General features: G+C 40.9%; 1 long non-coding RNA gene across 1 annotated transcript in view; it reads right to left on the bottom strand.

The window, feature by feature from the left end:
* Positions 1-6,913: 6,913 nt before the first annotated feature.
* The window catches only part of LOC123521325, a 92,008-nt gene continuing 82,106 nt past the window's right edge, over positions 6,914-16,815 (bottom strand). The window contains exon 3 of the long non-coding RNA XR_006679780.1: positions 6,914-6,965. This is a non-coding gene — a long non-coding RNA (uncharacterized LOC123521325). The remainder of the gene's footprint in view (positions 6,966-16,815) is intronic.

The raw sequence follows: 16,815 nt of genomic DNA, 5'->3' as shown, positions 1-16,815 counted from the left end.
ATGATGGAGATTTTATACCTTCCCTTAGTTTTTATTAATTCTAGAGCTATTATCCCAAGAGCTATCAAAGACAGGATTGATATAGTGTTGAATGAGCATTTTAAGATTATTTTGTTTTCATACAGTTGAATAATATATCCATATTTACACTCATGCAAATGATGAAATGAAGGACAATAAGTGGAAATACATACACCATTCGAATGTGCTGTGCGAAGTTTAGCATTAGAAGACTTCTAAAACTGGATGGTTAGTGTGCTATTTATGAAGAGATTCGATTCCATTCCCACATTACTTTGTCATGTGGCATGTGCAATAAATAGCTTGGCTCATTCCTCTGGAGTCAAAGCAACTAAAATTGAATTCGTTTTTGAAAGGCAAGACAAAAAAACCCCACAAAACAAAACCACGCATATAACCACCACTCTGGTTCGGACAGTGTTTGGTAATGCTGTATGCTGTCCCCGTTTCCCTCCCCACTCCCTCTATTTCTGAAGAAGTATCCATTTTGTCTCTGGACATGACAGAATTCAGATTAGTCAAGATACCTGGAAGAATGATTTGAATAAATTAATGTTTCTAAAATCACAGGTAGTTAGGTCTGTAGGTCTTAAATGTGATAGAACTCTTCTCAAATCAAAATACAATTTCTAAAATACACAACAAAAGTAATAATTTCCTAAAGCCATAACACAGAAAAACAACATTAAGAGAAAAAAAGTCAAGTGAATTAAAGACTAAATTAAGAATCAAAAGATAATGACACAAATGGCACGGAATGACATCTGCAGTCACACTTATGAGAACTGCCGGTAGGATGCTAGCTAACGCTGCAGACTGCGAGTGCTGTGAGGGAGGATGATGAAGATGTCTGCTGACGTCAAGATTTGATCGTCTCGACAAGCCCATAGAGCGGTTCTCCTCCGCCCGGCAGGCTTGGTATGAGTGGGAACCAACGGCAGTGATTTGCTGTCATTGATTTAATGTTGGTATGAGGGACAAGTGAATTGGGAAAGAGAGAGGGGTGTTATTGAATAGGTGCTGTCCAGCAGCTGTTGGTGGTCTGAAAGGGCGGGTAGTCAAGGGTGTTGAAAGCGAACAGTGACAGCCCTCTGGGATTCTCTTGTCTCGTTCTTTTCATTTTGAGCATCTGACAAACAATCACAGAGGTGGAAAAAAGAACATTCCAGGCAGAGGCCTCCACTGGTTGAGCCCAAAGTCCTCATCCTCTGTGCTGCGGTGCCCGAGGCCCCTCCAGGAAATCTCAGGGCATCCAGGTGGTATTGTCCATGTCTGTGGGCCAGGTTGAGTCAGCGCCCGGTTTCACCACAATGTACTATCCACTTGCCCCCAATGAGTCCATTCGGACGCATCGTGACCCTGTCGGACAGGGTGGGGCTGCCTTTGTGGCTTGTTTCTGAGACGCTGACCCTTAGGGCAGTAGAAAGCCTCATCTTTCCGATGGAGCTATTGGTGATTTTTATCTGTTGACCTCGCCCAATGAGTAAACCACTATGCCACCAGGGATCCTCCAAAATGCCTTGGCTTTTCACGTGAGTTTGGATTAGTCAGAGGTAGACCACAGTCGCCAGGATACAGGGATCTTTGGGATCAGACCGTAATGCTAAGGAAACCAAACGCACTGCCATCAAGTCAATCCCTGCCACAGTCCTCGTGATGGCATCGCTCTGGGTCAGGCTGGGTCTTGGCAGTGGCTGTGAGAAAAAGCAAGCACCCTATGCAAATCCTTCTCGACCAGTACACGAGAGTGACAATGTGCAATCTAACTCCAAGCTCTAAGAAGCTCTGCGTCACTCAAGTAGCACACACAACCCGTTCGCAAGAAGTTGTGGTTCTAAAGAATAAAATTAAAAATATGGTTTCTTTTCATTTATGTGCATGATTTTGTTGCATGGCTTCTAGTTTGATGGAATGCTTAATACATAGGACTTTGGGGTATTTCTTTTGGCCAGTAACACCAGTGGGTTTCTCGTGGGTGTACATTGAAACCCACTCGGGGCAGCACTGAAGAAACACTGGGAAATCTACCTCCAATAGCCAAGGGAGCCCTAACGTGTATTCAACTCTGTAACACAGAGGGGCGAGGGTGGGGTTTGTCATGGATTGAAGTCGATTTGATGACCTCTTTACCTTTTTTTAAGAAGGGCTATAAAAATAGAAAAATTAAAGGGCATCATGAATCAATTAAATTGAGAAACCTCTGGGTTAAACAATTTCTGTGTTCTGGGACATCAATAAGATAAATGGAGAAGTGGCCTTTATTAGCTGCTTCAAGGAGCCCTGGTGGCATAATGAGTTACGTGTTGGCCTGGCAACCACAAGGCTAGCAGTTTTCATCCACCTACTGATCCTCTGGAGAAAGATGAAGCTTTCTGCCCCATAGAGAGTCACTGACTCAGAAACCCACAAGGATCGCTCTGCTCCAGCCTGTAGGAGCACTATGAGTTTACAATGGACTTGACGGCAGCGCCTTTGTTTGGAATAAGCAGAACTCAACAAAATGAGAGTGCTGAAACATGGATATCAACTGCAAACTGCTTCTAATTCCTTACATACCTACATTTTATGCTATTTCTTCTTCTTCACGCCACCCCCCGCCCCCCGCCCCCAGCTGCTCTGTCTCTTTTTGGTTAATACTATTTTTATTGACATATCTTACACATTCCAATATATCAATTCACATACAATTCTGTTGTTCATTGATGCTATTTCTTGAAGGCATTTTGGAAAGTTCTCAAATGAGTGCCGTAAGACTCGGGCTGCCAACTACAACATTGTCATTTCAAGCCCACTAATGCTCCGTGGGAGCAAGATGAGAGTTACTGCTTCTGAAAAAACTGTCGCGGAAACCCCTCTAAACAATTCTACTTTAGACAGGGTCTCTGTGAGTCCGAACAGACTCAGTGGCAGTGGGTTTGGTTAGACTGGCTTAGAGAATCCTAATGCGGCCTATCTTCAAATTCATTAATGACTTTGACCTTCTAGAGCCCGCTTTCAGAGCTGCAAGACGGGAACACACACCTAGATCATTTGCTGTCTCCCTCTCCTTTTCCCAATAGCACGGATTTGCTCAAATTGATAATGGGCATGCATTTCAGAAGAGCAGAGATACATCCTGATCCGCATATTTTTTATATGTTGATTAGAGTCTTTAGTAAGAAAAATGGACTGCACTTCCCTTGATGAGTTTATTGATGAAGCAAAGAGTTGTTTTAAGTGAATCTGTTTTGTTTTGTTTTAAATTTAGTAGTTGACTCATGGGCATTTAAGTAGTAATGCATCTGTGATTATTGACAGATGGATACTTAAGTCCAATTTTATTCATTTGACATTTAGAAAGTGATGTTTAATTTTTACATACAAAATTTTGTACATATGTACCTCTTCACCATCCCAAAGCAATATTTACATCAATATTTATATATTTTCAAAATGGTATGTTTTCATAGCAACATTGTGGTATTACTTTGGAATTTAAAATAATTATAATTACCTCTAATCCACATTTCATGCATCTATTTGGACACAATATTTTATATGACTATATGTGTAATTTCACATGTATTTAAATTCACTTATATAGGCGACCTATTTCTTTGGAAATTTGCATTCACTCAGAGTCAATCTCACTTGTAAATGAGAAGATACTTTAGAGGGTTTCATTCATATTAAAAAGCAAAGATACCACTCTGAGGAATCCGGTGCACCTGACTCAAATCATAGTATTTTCAATCACCTCATAATAGCACACAGACTAGACAATCAATACAGAAGATTATGATGTTAGCAAAAGAATATTAAGTATATCATGGACTGTCAGAGAATGAACAAATGTGGTTTGAAAGAACTACAGCCCGAATGCTCCTTAGAAGTAAGGGTGGGGAGACTTCATCTCACGTAGTTTGGATGTGTCGAGACAAGGCCTTGGAGAAGGACACCATGCTTGGTAGAGTGGACAGTCAGTGGAAAAGAGGAAGTCCCTGGAGGAGATAGAATGACACAGTGGTGGCAACAAAGGGATCAGACATGACAATGGTTGTGAGGATGGTGTAGGACTGGGTGGTATTTTGTTGTGTTGTGCACAGCAACCCTGTGAGTCCGAACCAACCAGATGACGCCCAACAAAAGTAACAACAATTCAAGAACCCTAGAGACCTTAAACGATTTTCAAATTTCTGTGTACCTACTTTACTAGTAAGGAGCCCTGCTAGCTCCATGAGTTAGACTTTGGGCCCCTACCCATCAGGTCAGTGTGGCAGTTACATAATCTGTCAACTTGAGGCAAGGGGTGGAGTCTAGCCTGTCAATCAGGTCACAGCTTGATGACCGCATTTGGAGGTGCGACAGAGATAAATAGCTCACTGGAGGTCACACCCACTCTCTCTGCCTTAACCTTTCTTGCTGTTGAGACACTCTGAGAGCTAGACAAGACATGTAGAAACCCATGCCAGAGTTGAGATGCTTCCACTGCCACTAGACCCACAAGACCTTCTACCCACTGGCATGTGATCTTCCTGCAATCAGCATCATTGCCTGTGCTGCGTGAGTCTAAAGAGGAATTATGGACTAGTATTGCACATATGGGATATGTCCAATATCAGACTTATGAATTGATCTGGACTGGGCTGGGATGTTTTCTAAATATACAATTGCTCTTTTATATAAAGCTCATTCTTATACACATGTGTGTGTATAAATTGGTTTCCTAGTCCACCAGGACTAACACAGTTGGTGAATAAAACCCACCAGCTTCTCCATGGGAGAAAAATAAGACTCTCTGTTTTCACAAAGATCTGTAGCCTCAGAACCCCATTGGAATTGAGTCAGCACTAGTGGTGTTTTTAAATTTACTATGAAAGATTGAATTATAGGAATATAAAGATTCATTATCAAAAGTGTTGTACACCAATACATTTAGCATAATCACATATGTATGCCTCTTTCCCCATAGGGTTATGATAAATATGAAAAACAGCCCTCGAGAATAATAGTTGGGAAGTTATGTCCAAGTTAAGTCTCGAGGGAGGTGTCTTAAATAATCCGTCAAGTTAACCTCTCCCATGGATATTCTGCTGGAGTGACTTGACTTAGTGGTTTCACAACCTGATACATTCTGGATTCCCCATTCTATTTGCTTTCTTAAATTTATTTTGCCTATTAACGTTTCTTCTTTTATATATAATGTCTAATTTGTGCATCTCCAATTGTCCAAAAACCTTCACTTGTTCATTTATAAGGTGCTATTTTTCTTTAACTTTTCGGCATTCCTTTTGTTTATTGGCTCAACCCAACAGCCCTATCTGCCTGTTCGACACCCTCAGGAGGCAGCCCAAATAAGCACTCTTGAAGCTCATTTAAAGGAACCTGAATGGTGTAGTGGTTTATAAGCAGCAGTTCAAACCCCACAGCCACTCCTAGGGGGATCAACAGGGCTTTTCTCCTCTTTCTACTCCCATAAAGAGTCCCAGTCTCAGAAGCTCACAGGGCAGGTCTCTCTGTCCTACAGGGTCGCTGTAAGTTGGTATTGACTCAATGGCAAATGGGGAGTGACCTAAATGTAGGGTCACCAGTGTGAACCCACGGTCCCTCTGAGGCAGAAAGATGATGCTGTTTACTGCGGTGGAAATTTACAGCCCCCGAAACCCACAGAAGCAGTTCCACTCTGTCCTATCAGCTCACTGTGAGCTGGATTCAACATGATGGCAGCGGGCTGTTATCTTCTTGAGAAGCCCATTTAGAACAGGTTTCATGAAGGGGCAACTGCAGAAGGATGACCAGTGGCTCATGTGTCTCTACACCTCAATGAGGGGTTAAAAATTGGTGTTCACCATCGGTTGGTAATCACCCCTCTGCAAACAAACCAACCTCACTATCATTGATTGGGTGCTGCCTCAGAGCGAACCTAGAAGACAAGGTAGAACTGCCCCAGCGGGTCTCGGAGACTGTAATTCTTTACGGGAATATAAAGCCCTGTCTTTCTCCCAACCATCCTTTTGAGGTGCTTTGAAATAAGAGACAGCAGAAAGGCCACCATTTGGATGTAAGAAAATATGTTAGACCCTCCTTTGTCCCCTGTCATACAGGCCTGGCTGAAACAGCTTTCTAGTGATCATTCCATATAGGGAATGATATTCTTTAATGAAGTTACGCAATGTCAAGGAGAAAGTAGTTTTACTTATTTACTTAATTCAAAATATAAGATTTACAGAGGGGGGAGTAGAAACATAAATCAATATATTTCCACTGGGGGGAAATTATGTACATAGTTTGCATTACCAAAATGCTGCAATTAATCTGTTTGCATTTCAGAGTTCATATTATTTGACTATGTGAAGATGTCCTTCTATCTGAAAAAAATATAATGCTTTTGAGTTTATGTAGGTTATGACTCTGTATTAATGAGGCTGATTTCCTGCAAAACTTTGAGACCCTACCTGTTTGCTTTGTAAATATGAAGTTTCCATGTACATTAACACAAGAACATTTGATGACTTACAAAGCTTTATTCATGCCTTATTTCCCTGACACAAGGGATTTGTAGAATGGCAATTTAAAATATTTTCCACTAGGCCAATTTGCCTTAGAAGTCAGTCATTTCTAATGAGGAATTTTAAATGTAGACATACACATACTACTTCCTAGGATTTAAAGAATTGATTTTGTAAGATGATTAGAGAAAAGGGGAATAAGAGTAATAACAAAATAGAAAATTATATTGTTGATGACTCTCAGACGAGAACATAAAGACAAAGAAATAAGGCAATAAATCTAAACAATACATCTAATCAGAAACTGGGAATCACACTTAGGATCAGCAGAACGTACTCCAATGATTTAGAGCCCAGGGATTTTCAGAGAGCAAAGAAGAGTTGACAACTGACAGAGGCTTCATACCTGTATTCATTTTGACCTTGGAGGGTTTGCTATTAATATCTTCAGTTTTCCTGTGGGGAAAAAGCGATGCATTAATTTGTTCACTAGCATGTGGCGCCAAATATTATGAAAGCGTGCTTTTGTTTCACTTTTAGCGCCTGGCTATGACTTCACACGTTCCCATTAGTTTTATTGTAATCATTCAATAAGGGGGGCAGATTTTATTCTATTCAAGTTGAATTTCAATTAGTATTAGTCTGATGATCATGCTACTGTTGATTTTAGGTGCTGTTGAGTTTATAGCACTTATCAAACCCATATGACAAAAGTTGAACTGCCCATAGAGTTTTTTTTGGCTGTAATCTGTATGTAGCAGATTGCCTGGTCCTTTTCCTAAGGAGCCAGTGGTTGAGTTTGAACCACCAACCTTCTCCCTTAGTAGCTGAGTGTTAATCATTTGTACCACATTCCCAAGGCTATTTCCTATTATAATAAATCCATACTTTTATTTAATAATAACCAACATAGATGAAAATGGCAAGTAAACAGATACAGAGAAATTTCAATTTTAAACATTAAATATTTCTTTCATAAGCATTTTTGACTAATAGTGTTTGTTCCCTAAACCTGAAAGAATCATTGGATATTAAATATGCTCTTTCAGAATTTTAAAAGATACTCTGGCACATTTAAATAATTGCCTTACATATGTGGATCAGCTTATTACCAGAGACTAATGTATTTAATGCATACTTTGAGAGTATGGAAAAAGAAAAGGAAATTCACCTCTATTTTTTTCTAAGACAAAGGAAATGAATAGTTACTGTAGAAAATGTTAATATCAGATAATTGTGGGTTTTCCCCCCAGTAAAGTATTTGAACTGATATCTAGCAATTTGGATCCATTTATTGGGAATAGTTGGCAGAGTGTGCTTATCCTAGAAAAATGTTTTAACATTTATTATTTTATTACACATTAGACGATTTAGCCTTTTCCCAAATGTCTTCTCTTAGCTCATTTTTAGCATTTCTTGTTTTTCCAAACCCTGAGACCAAAGAAGGAGACACGCTCAACAGTGAGGAGCGAGAGCTCGCTGAGAACGTGTATCCCAGGCTCTACTTCTCTTACCTCCAGTCTCGGCCTGTGACAGTGCTACACAAACTTCCCGACAGGACACACTCACAGCCCATGAGTTCAGCCTCTGAGTACTCTAACTTTGAGTAACTTTTGAAGACTTTATGTATAACCTGTATAAATGGGTGTGTCGGGATAGGTTTGATAGGAAAACAACTACTGATTAATTTGTCAAGTAAGAATTTTTTTATTTTTGGCCCTGCTGGGACAAATGGTTCACCCAGAGGTGTCTGGGAAGACAGGTCTAGCAATCTATTTCCAAAAGGTGACAGCTTTGAAAACTCTATGCACAAATTCTACTCTGCTCTTAGGGGGTTGCCAAGAGCTGGAGTGGATGGTAACTAGAAGGGTTTCTCAGTTTCTACAAGGAGCCCTGGTGGCACAGTGGATTACAAGTTAGGCTACAAATTACCAGGTCATCCGTTCAAAACCCCCAACAGCTCCATGGGAGAAAGATGACGTTTCTACTCCTATAAACTGTTACAGTCTTGGAAGCTTACAGGGACAGTTCTACTTTGCCTGGCAGGGTCACTAGGAGTCAAAGTTGACTTGAGGGCAGTGAGAAAGGGCACACAGGTGGCGCTTCCTGACTCCTTTGACTGTCTGCTGGGGTTCTTGCTCCTCTTCCTTTCTGACCATTTCTCTTCTCATTCAGTGTTCCCAGGTGCTCACCATTGCTTCCTTTCATTGTGATCACCACAGTTCACCTCTTATGGATGATCACTTTGAATGATCACTTTATGAATGATCACTGTGAGATTCTAATAAGAAAACCAGGGACTGCCAGCTCGGTGTAAAGATATCTCTGTTTTCTGCCAGGTGTGTGTGTGTGTGTGTGTGTGTGTGTGTGTGTGTGTGTGTGAGATTTTGAAATAAAATAGCATAAAACACACTAAAATGAAAAGAGATATAATTATGAACAAAACAAAGACTTCGTCTTTTTTGATGCCTAAATTGAAATACTAACCTTGGCACCCTATAGATACTAACTAGGTGTGTAAACCTACAGAGGGACTAAAAATCACAGCACCGCTTCTCACTCCAGTTTACTTCATAGAGCTATAAATGGAAGCCAAGACAGACAATTTCTGGCAGACTTCGTTTAGTGTCTTCTGTGGGTTTTTTCCCCTCAGGACCAAGATTCCAGTATGGGAGGAGGGCAGCGATCCTGCCTGGAGCGGCCATGGCCAGCAACGCAAGGAGCTGCCATTAGGTTTCAGTGAACTTTAAAGAAACAGTTTATAGGTCAATGGACTTTTAAAAATGATTGGAGGAAACTATATTATGACTATATAGTTCACACCTGGACCAATAGGGAATGTCATGATAAAGAGGACAAAATTGAAGTTGTCAAGGATTTAATGTTGCTTGGATCCACAGTCAATGTTCATGGAAGCAGCAGTCAAGGGATCAAACAATGCATTGCTTTGGGTAAATCTACTGAAGAAGACCTGTTAAAGTACTGAAAAGAAAGGGTGTTACTTTGAAGACTAAGGTGTGCCTGACTCAAGCCTTGCTGAAAGTGAGGAGAACTTGATGTACTTGCTGATGAAGACCTAGACCAAGGTTGCAGCCTTCAGTACAGATTACAACTCAGTGTAATGAAGACCCAAATCCTCACAACTTGACGAATAGGTAACATCATGATGTGGAGAAAAGGTTGAAATTGTCAAGGATTTTGTCTGGCTTGCAGTTTCCATCAATGCTCCTGGTAGCAGCAGTCACGAGATTCAAAGACACCTTACATTGGGTAAGTTTGCTGCATAAGGCCCTTTAAAGTGTTGAAAAGCAAGAACGCTACTTTGAGGACTCAGATGTGCCTAACTCAAGCCGTGGTGTTTTCAGTGGCCTCATAGGCACATGAAAGTTGGACAATGAACAAGGAAGACTCAAGAAAAAGTTCACATATTTCAACGACGGTGTTGGAGAAGACTATGGAAGGTACCATGGCCTGACAAGAAGGCAAATCAACACATCTGTCTTGGAAGAAGTATAAAACGAAAACCATGGCAAGGAAGACCGTTGACAAGAGAGACTGTAGCTTTAACAATGGGCTCATTAAAAACAAACAAACAAAAAAACCCCAATGGGCTCAAACATCAAAACAAGTGTGAGACTGGTGCAGGACCTGGCTGTGCTTTGTTCTGTTGTACTAGGAGGCGCTATGGGCCGGAATTGACTTGAGGGCACCCAACAGCAATATATTATGACTAATTTTGCCTCATATTGTAAATAAACAGCTATTTTGCTTTTTTGGGTTTTTTCCTAGAATACACAGAGAAATGTAACACATTTGTAAGAAAGGGTACTTGGTAGCCTTACTCCTACCTGTACTGAAGAGACTCAAAGAAGTCAAAGAAGAAGGTAGTGGTCAGTCCAGTGGCCTTGAGAAAGCTCCTTCAAACATATTTATTTTAATCTCTCAGTAGCAAAACTCCTCATATGTTAACCTTAAATGGAGAAACACAAATGGAAAAGAAAAGCCTCAGGGGATGTGTGCGGCCAAGGCTGGGGCAACTTCTAAAACAAGAAGGGATAAACAGTCTCCAGAAAATTAGGACCGGACGGACATTTCTCAAACTGTGTTTCAGTACTCCCTGCAAAACCAGGCACTGTGTTACGTTGAAAACGGCCTTATAAGTTTCGAAACAGAACAGTAGAGATAGTACCTGAAAATCACTGAATAATAAAGAAGCCAAGCACCTTAGAAAGAAGGCTAATTCTCAGTACCTAAAACCAAGCATATAATGTAATAATATTTGTAAGCCAAGCTAGAGAACCATTTATTGTTTGAACTGGGCTACCGAGATGTACAAACACCTGCCGTTCAAAGAGTCAAAGAGGGTTCATGAAAACAAAGAAGGGCGCCCCAGACCCTGGAGCGGTTCATCTCGCAGTGTTGGATCCTGTTACATAGACATGTCATTGGCGAGCTTGTTTTTTTAACTCACATTGTTTTAGATGTCAGCATGTGAAACGACTAACTTCCTCCTCAGGCAGGACATTGCCCAGGTTGTTAAAAGAAGACCCCCGTGACCGAGCTCCCAGGAAGAACCTGAAGGGAAGAGCGCTTCTCAGGTGACTAATGAAAAGGCGGAGTTCCATTTCTCTGACTTGTCCAGATCCATGAACAAATCCACCCCTGAAAACCCGCTTTAGACCATTTTGAAGGCAGTGAAACGGATCCCTTTTGTTCTGTTCTGAATCTGAAGGAAAGCGCCGTTGATTGTGCTTGCCGAACAAGTGCAGCTTATTGTGGAAAGCATCAAATTCCCAGAGTGTTTGTGTGCCACTACAGGAGACAGGATTGCAAGCCTCCTCTTACATTGGAATGGAATCGGAACTCAGCCTATGAAAACTGACAATAAAATACCTGGAAGCTCAGCAGACCAGCCAAAGAGCAAAGACTTTTGTGAATTAAGGCATCGGAACGATTTTCAGCAAGAGGTGGGAAGCTCTGTTTACTAAAGCTCAGTTAAAAATCGAAGATAGCAAGACCAGTCCCACACATGCCTGGCCTCTGGTTGTGCTGCTTGCTTGAACAATCAAATGTCCACCGCAAAAGAGTGGAGGCCGACTCTGTGTAATCATTTTATTTTTTTGAGACATGAATATATCAGAACTAGGGCTATTCATACAAATAGGGTTAATTTTGCCTTATAATATAAGGAGTTGGCTACAGCAGTTTCCATGGAATAATTGGATATGTGATATCTTGCTAGAGCAATTTTGAAGTTGATCTACTCATAGTTCATATATTACTAAGAATTCTGTACATCCCTGTGGAAATTCAGTGTTCAGGAATGACAGCACATGTACACAGGTGTGGGCCAGAATACATGTAACATCACCTCCAGGGCTAGGGAGAAATAATTGCCACAGGTTATGAGGGAATAAAAGAATATGAGGCTATCGATTATTTTTTATATGAAGGTAGTAAGTGTTTTAATGAGCCCAAATTTCCTATGAACTGAAAACTTGAAAAAGAGCACTGCATATTTTTCAAGGATACCAACACTTTCCCTTATTTTGGGGATTCTATGATGCAAAAATACTTATCGATTTTCTCTAGACTATACTAGTTAGAAAAGTCAGGTAGCTGATTACCTGGCTTCTGTTTCTAATATATTCCAAAACCTCCAAGTGAGTGAGTCATTCTTTTATTTAGCTATAATGAAAAGCAAATTTCTTTCCCTAATCAATGGTCTTGTGACGTCATATTGTTCCAGTGTCCTACTCTCATGGTGTCTCAATTTTACATAGTGATCCTTAGGATGACTCAGCACCTACATCAAAGGATTTGCACAAACATCTTCTTTCTAAGAGAAAGTCATTTGCTCAACTTAATAGTACTAAAAAAAATTATTGGCTGATACATCCAAATCAAAAGCCAAATGGATTCCTAATAAAAATAAACCCAATCTGATGAGGGAGGCACATTACCAAAGAGCAGTCAGAGGATTCATGAGAATATAGGCAGATAAAATTTAAGTGGGGACTAAAGAATGTTAGTAAGATAGATTATGGGGTTAGGTTGACCTGGATTTAAATCCCAATCTTTGTTTTGGTGATGCTGTGGGTTAGGTGTCAAACTATTAACTTCCAGGTCAGTGGTTCCAGTCCCAGCCCACCAGTCGCTCTGCTGGGGGGAGATGAGGGCATCTATCTGCTCCTGTGAAGATTTACAGCCTTGGAAACCCTGCTTGGTGTTACTATGAGTCAGAATTGAATCGAAGGCAGGGGGCAAACAATGTGTAACATCTTCTTCTTTTCCTCTTAGGCTTCCTTCTGTTCCCTTTACTCTTTCTATTTCTCTATCTTTCTCTTCCTTCATCACGGCAGCAGCAGCAGGAAGCCCGTCACTCCCCTCTCCTGACAGCAAACCATCCCCAATCCAACCATTCTCACCCATATCTATTCCAAATCTTTTTTTAATGGAATATAATATTTTATTACATCCTTGAAAATTTTAAATCTTTGAGGTAATTTTACTTTTGATTGGGGCCTGATAAAATCTAGACTTCTCTGAGGGCATTATCTTGTTGTTCAGAGATGCGCGAGGAATAAATAGAAATAGTTAATAGATTATTAGGCTGGTTTGTCTGGATTCTCCCACCTCCCAATGATCCTATTATCAATTTAACAACATATTGGGATGAAAAAATGAAATGTACTTTCAAGTGGCCTTTCTTTCTTAGACAAGTCCTTCCTTTAATTGAGTTTTTTTTTCTTTGCTCACATTACTGTGAACAAGAGGAGACAGACCTAATGAAAAAGTGACATCAAACACTTGTCTCCGAGCCCAGCTATTTTTAAAATATTGCTTCAAAAGTTAAGAGAGAGTGACATTTAAGGCTTGCGATGATTAGTCTTTTCTAAGGGCTTTCCAATCACCTTTGACAGCTTACAGCTCAAAGAAAAGGAGATGGCTGTAAAATGTCACACAAAGAATGGCGTGACAGATTGCATGGGATGACATCCTGACAGCAGCCATTTCTGCCCAGTTCACCAAGTTCAGGTGTCTTTCCTTGACTCTGCAGCTGTCCAGGGGGAACAGGCATCTCTATTTGAGAGCTAACCCTGGGTATATTGGGAAAGAACCACAGTTTGCTATTGGTGCTTGGTTAAATTTCCCCTTTGATTTTCTTTTTAATGCACAGGTATCATATTTAGATATTAATATCACTGCAATTGATACAACAATCAATTTCATAAGAATAATTTAGGTTTTCTTATGGGGGAAAGATGGGGCCTTCTATTCCACTAAAGAGTTACAGTCTCGGAAAAACACCGGGGCAGTTCGACCCTGACTTATAGGGTCACGATGAGGCAGCATCAACTTGACAGCAGTGAGTTTGGTGATGGGTGAGTTTAGGTTTTTCAGTTTCTGGATGGTGCAAATGTGTACTGTGTTCAGTGGCTAACCCAGAGTCCAACGTTGTAGTCCCCCCAGGTGCCTGGGAAGAAAGGCCTGGTGATCCACTAGAAAACAAAACACAAGAAAGCACATCTCACCAACACTGTAGACACACCCTGCTGTCACGCACAGGGAGTCCTCATGAGGTGGGGGTTGGGGCTTACTGTTGGCAACTGGGGTTTTAGTTTAGTTTCGCATTGATGGAAGCAAACCTCAAATGTTCCGGTAGGAATCATGGAACTGCATTTCATATTTTGTTTCGTTGAGTTCCGGCTTCTGAAAAGGGCCTTCACTTGAGATAAAGTATTTGAGACAAAGCGAAAAGACTGATCTAAGATTCAGGAGTTACAAACTGAGCCACACAAGCGGCTTACTTTCCAGTCCCTTCGCCAAGAACAGGCATCTGGCTCTGAAAACAAAATGTCATTTGAAATCAGGATAATTCCCCGCAAAACATTACAGTATGGTGATTAACTGCTGAGTCACCCAGTCAGGACTCAGGGAGAGGAAAAGAACGATCAGGAGAAAGTGTGGTCGAAGCGACGCTGGCAGATGGGAAACAAGGGCTGGGTATTGAGGACCAGTTGCGCTCCTCCAAGGCTCGTCGACGAATCACAGTTTCTCCTGCCAAGGATTCCTTTTGCCTAACTACGTCCCAGTCCAAATGGAAAGTATGATTTAAGTCTTCTATGGCTAGGCCAGTAGCTATTGCTACTTTCCTCTGTCATTCTCAGAATTTTAAGAGAATAAGTATGTTTATTTTTAACGTGTTTCCATGGCTATGTAATTTCGTGAAATGACCACAGTTATTGTTGATGGGCTTATTGTTGATGGGCTATTAGAGAAGAAGCCACATCTTCCCTCTGATTAAACACACCTACTTCCAGAACACCTGACATATTTTTTATGTCACTAAGCAATGTCAAAAGCGGTTGCATACTGCCAGTGTTTCGATGTGGGTGTATCCATCACATGTGAAATGGTAAAACCAACTTGTGTTATGAAATTTAGTTTCTTTGGGTGGTGGTGGTGGTAGACATTTGCTCCCATTTTGGGCTTAGAGTCTTCAAATTTAAATAATGCTTCCCTTACAAAATTTAAGGAAAATGAAAATGTATCTTACATCTTACCTTGAGGTCCCTTTGAAGGTAAGCAAGCTAATTTTGGGATATCCCAAGGAAAAATGCTGTTTCTGATAAAATTTTGAATATAATTGAAGCTTTTAAATCATTGTTGAGCTGTGAACAGTTGATTATATCTTTTTCTTGGATCTAATGAAAATAGGCAGTAATGACAGATGTCTTCTATTTCATGGTTAAAAGTTACTTCCATCTGATATGTACATGGCTCAAGAGGCTGTGGTACAAAGGGTACAAGTGTATACTGCATGGCTTGAAATCAGGAAAGGTGTGTATCATAGTTATATCCTCTCACCAAACTTATTCAATCTGCATGCTGAGCAAATAATCAGAGAAACTAGATTATATGAAGAAGAATGAGGACTCACCATAGGAAGAAGGTGTATGAACAACCTGTCATATGCAGATGACACAACCTTGCTCGCTGAAAATGAGGAGGACTTGAAGCACTTGCTGATGACAATCAAGGTTGGAGCCTTTCGTATGGATTACAACTCAAGGTAAAGATGACCCATCGAGTAACATCATGATAAGTGGAGTAAAGATTGAAATTGTCAGAGATTTTGTCTGACTTGGGTTCTCCATCAATGCTCATGATAGCAGCAGCCAAGAGATCAAAAGACACATTTCATTGGGCAAGGCCCTTTAAAGTGTTGAAAAGCAAGAATGTTGCTTTGAGGACTAAGATATGCCTCACCCAAGCCATGGCCTTTTCAATGGCCTCATATGCATGTGAATGTTGGACATTGAACAAGGAAGACAGAGGGAGGGGAAATCAATGCATCTGAACTATGTTGGCAAGTAATATTGGAAGTACCACGACTGACAAAAGAACCAATACATCTGTCTTGGAAGAAGTACCACAAGAATGCTCCTTAGAAGCAAGGATGGCAGGACTTGTCGCCCCTCCTTGTGCCGTGTTGTCAGGAGAGCCCAGACCCTGAAGAAGGACATCGTGTTTGGGAGAGTAGAGGAGCAGTGACTAAAAGGAAAGCCCTTGATGAGATGGATTGACCTAGTGGCTGCAACGATCGGCTCAGGCCTAGGACTACCTGCGTGCATGGTGCAGGACTGGCTGTTGTTTGCACACAGGATCGCTATGAATTGGACCAACTTGATGGCCTAACAACAACAACAACATAACTGATATCAGAAACATAATATTATTATTATCTGGACTGCAAAGAATAACTTTAAATTTCTGATTTCAGATGTAAATAACTTTTAATCATGAAATATCTTTGCGGTATAAGAGAGCTGCACTGTCAGCTGAGCAAGGAATACGCTACAGGCTCCACGACTCCTAGATGAAAGAAAGGTAAAAGCGCTAGCTGGGTCCTCGGTGAAGGAAAACGAATTTTCAGCAGTCTTCAGGGAGGTGTCCCTTGAGAGAAGTCTTTCTTCTAGAGTGATACACAGTCTTGTCCTAGCTGCATGTCTTTAACATCTTTATGTTGAGGAGAGAGAAGGTGTCATACACATAAGAGGAAAGAGAGATTGTCTTGGGAGGCTGAATTAAACATTGATGGGGATAAACATGAAGCCCTGTAATTTGGTCAAAACGAATCATTTCATGACGAGGTTGAGGTGGCTGACTTCTCAAGATGAATTGAGTCTGGGGGCTTTAGTGGACTTTCAGCTCAGAGTGATAAGGTCAATGTACACATGAAGAGTGGTTACAAGGAAGATCTGTAGCCACCTGTTGAGGGCAGGTGCCTCGCTCAGAGTAC

This window comes from Echinops telfairi, unplaced genomic scaffold (genome assembly GCF_000313985.2).
Source record: "Echinops telfairi isolate 266 unplaced genomic scaffold, ASM31398v2 ScPeMD7_9;HRSCAF=40, whole genome shotgun sequence".
NCBI lineage: Eukaryota > Metazoa > Chordata > Mammalia > Afrosoricida > Tenrecidae > Echinops > Echinops telfairi.
The sequence above is the reverse complement of the archived record's forward strand: the minus strand, read 5'-3'. Positions and strand labels throughout refer to the sequence as shown.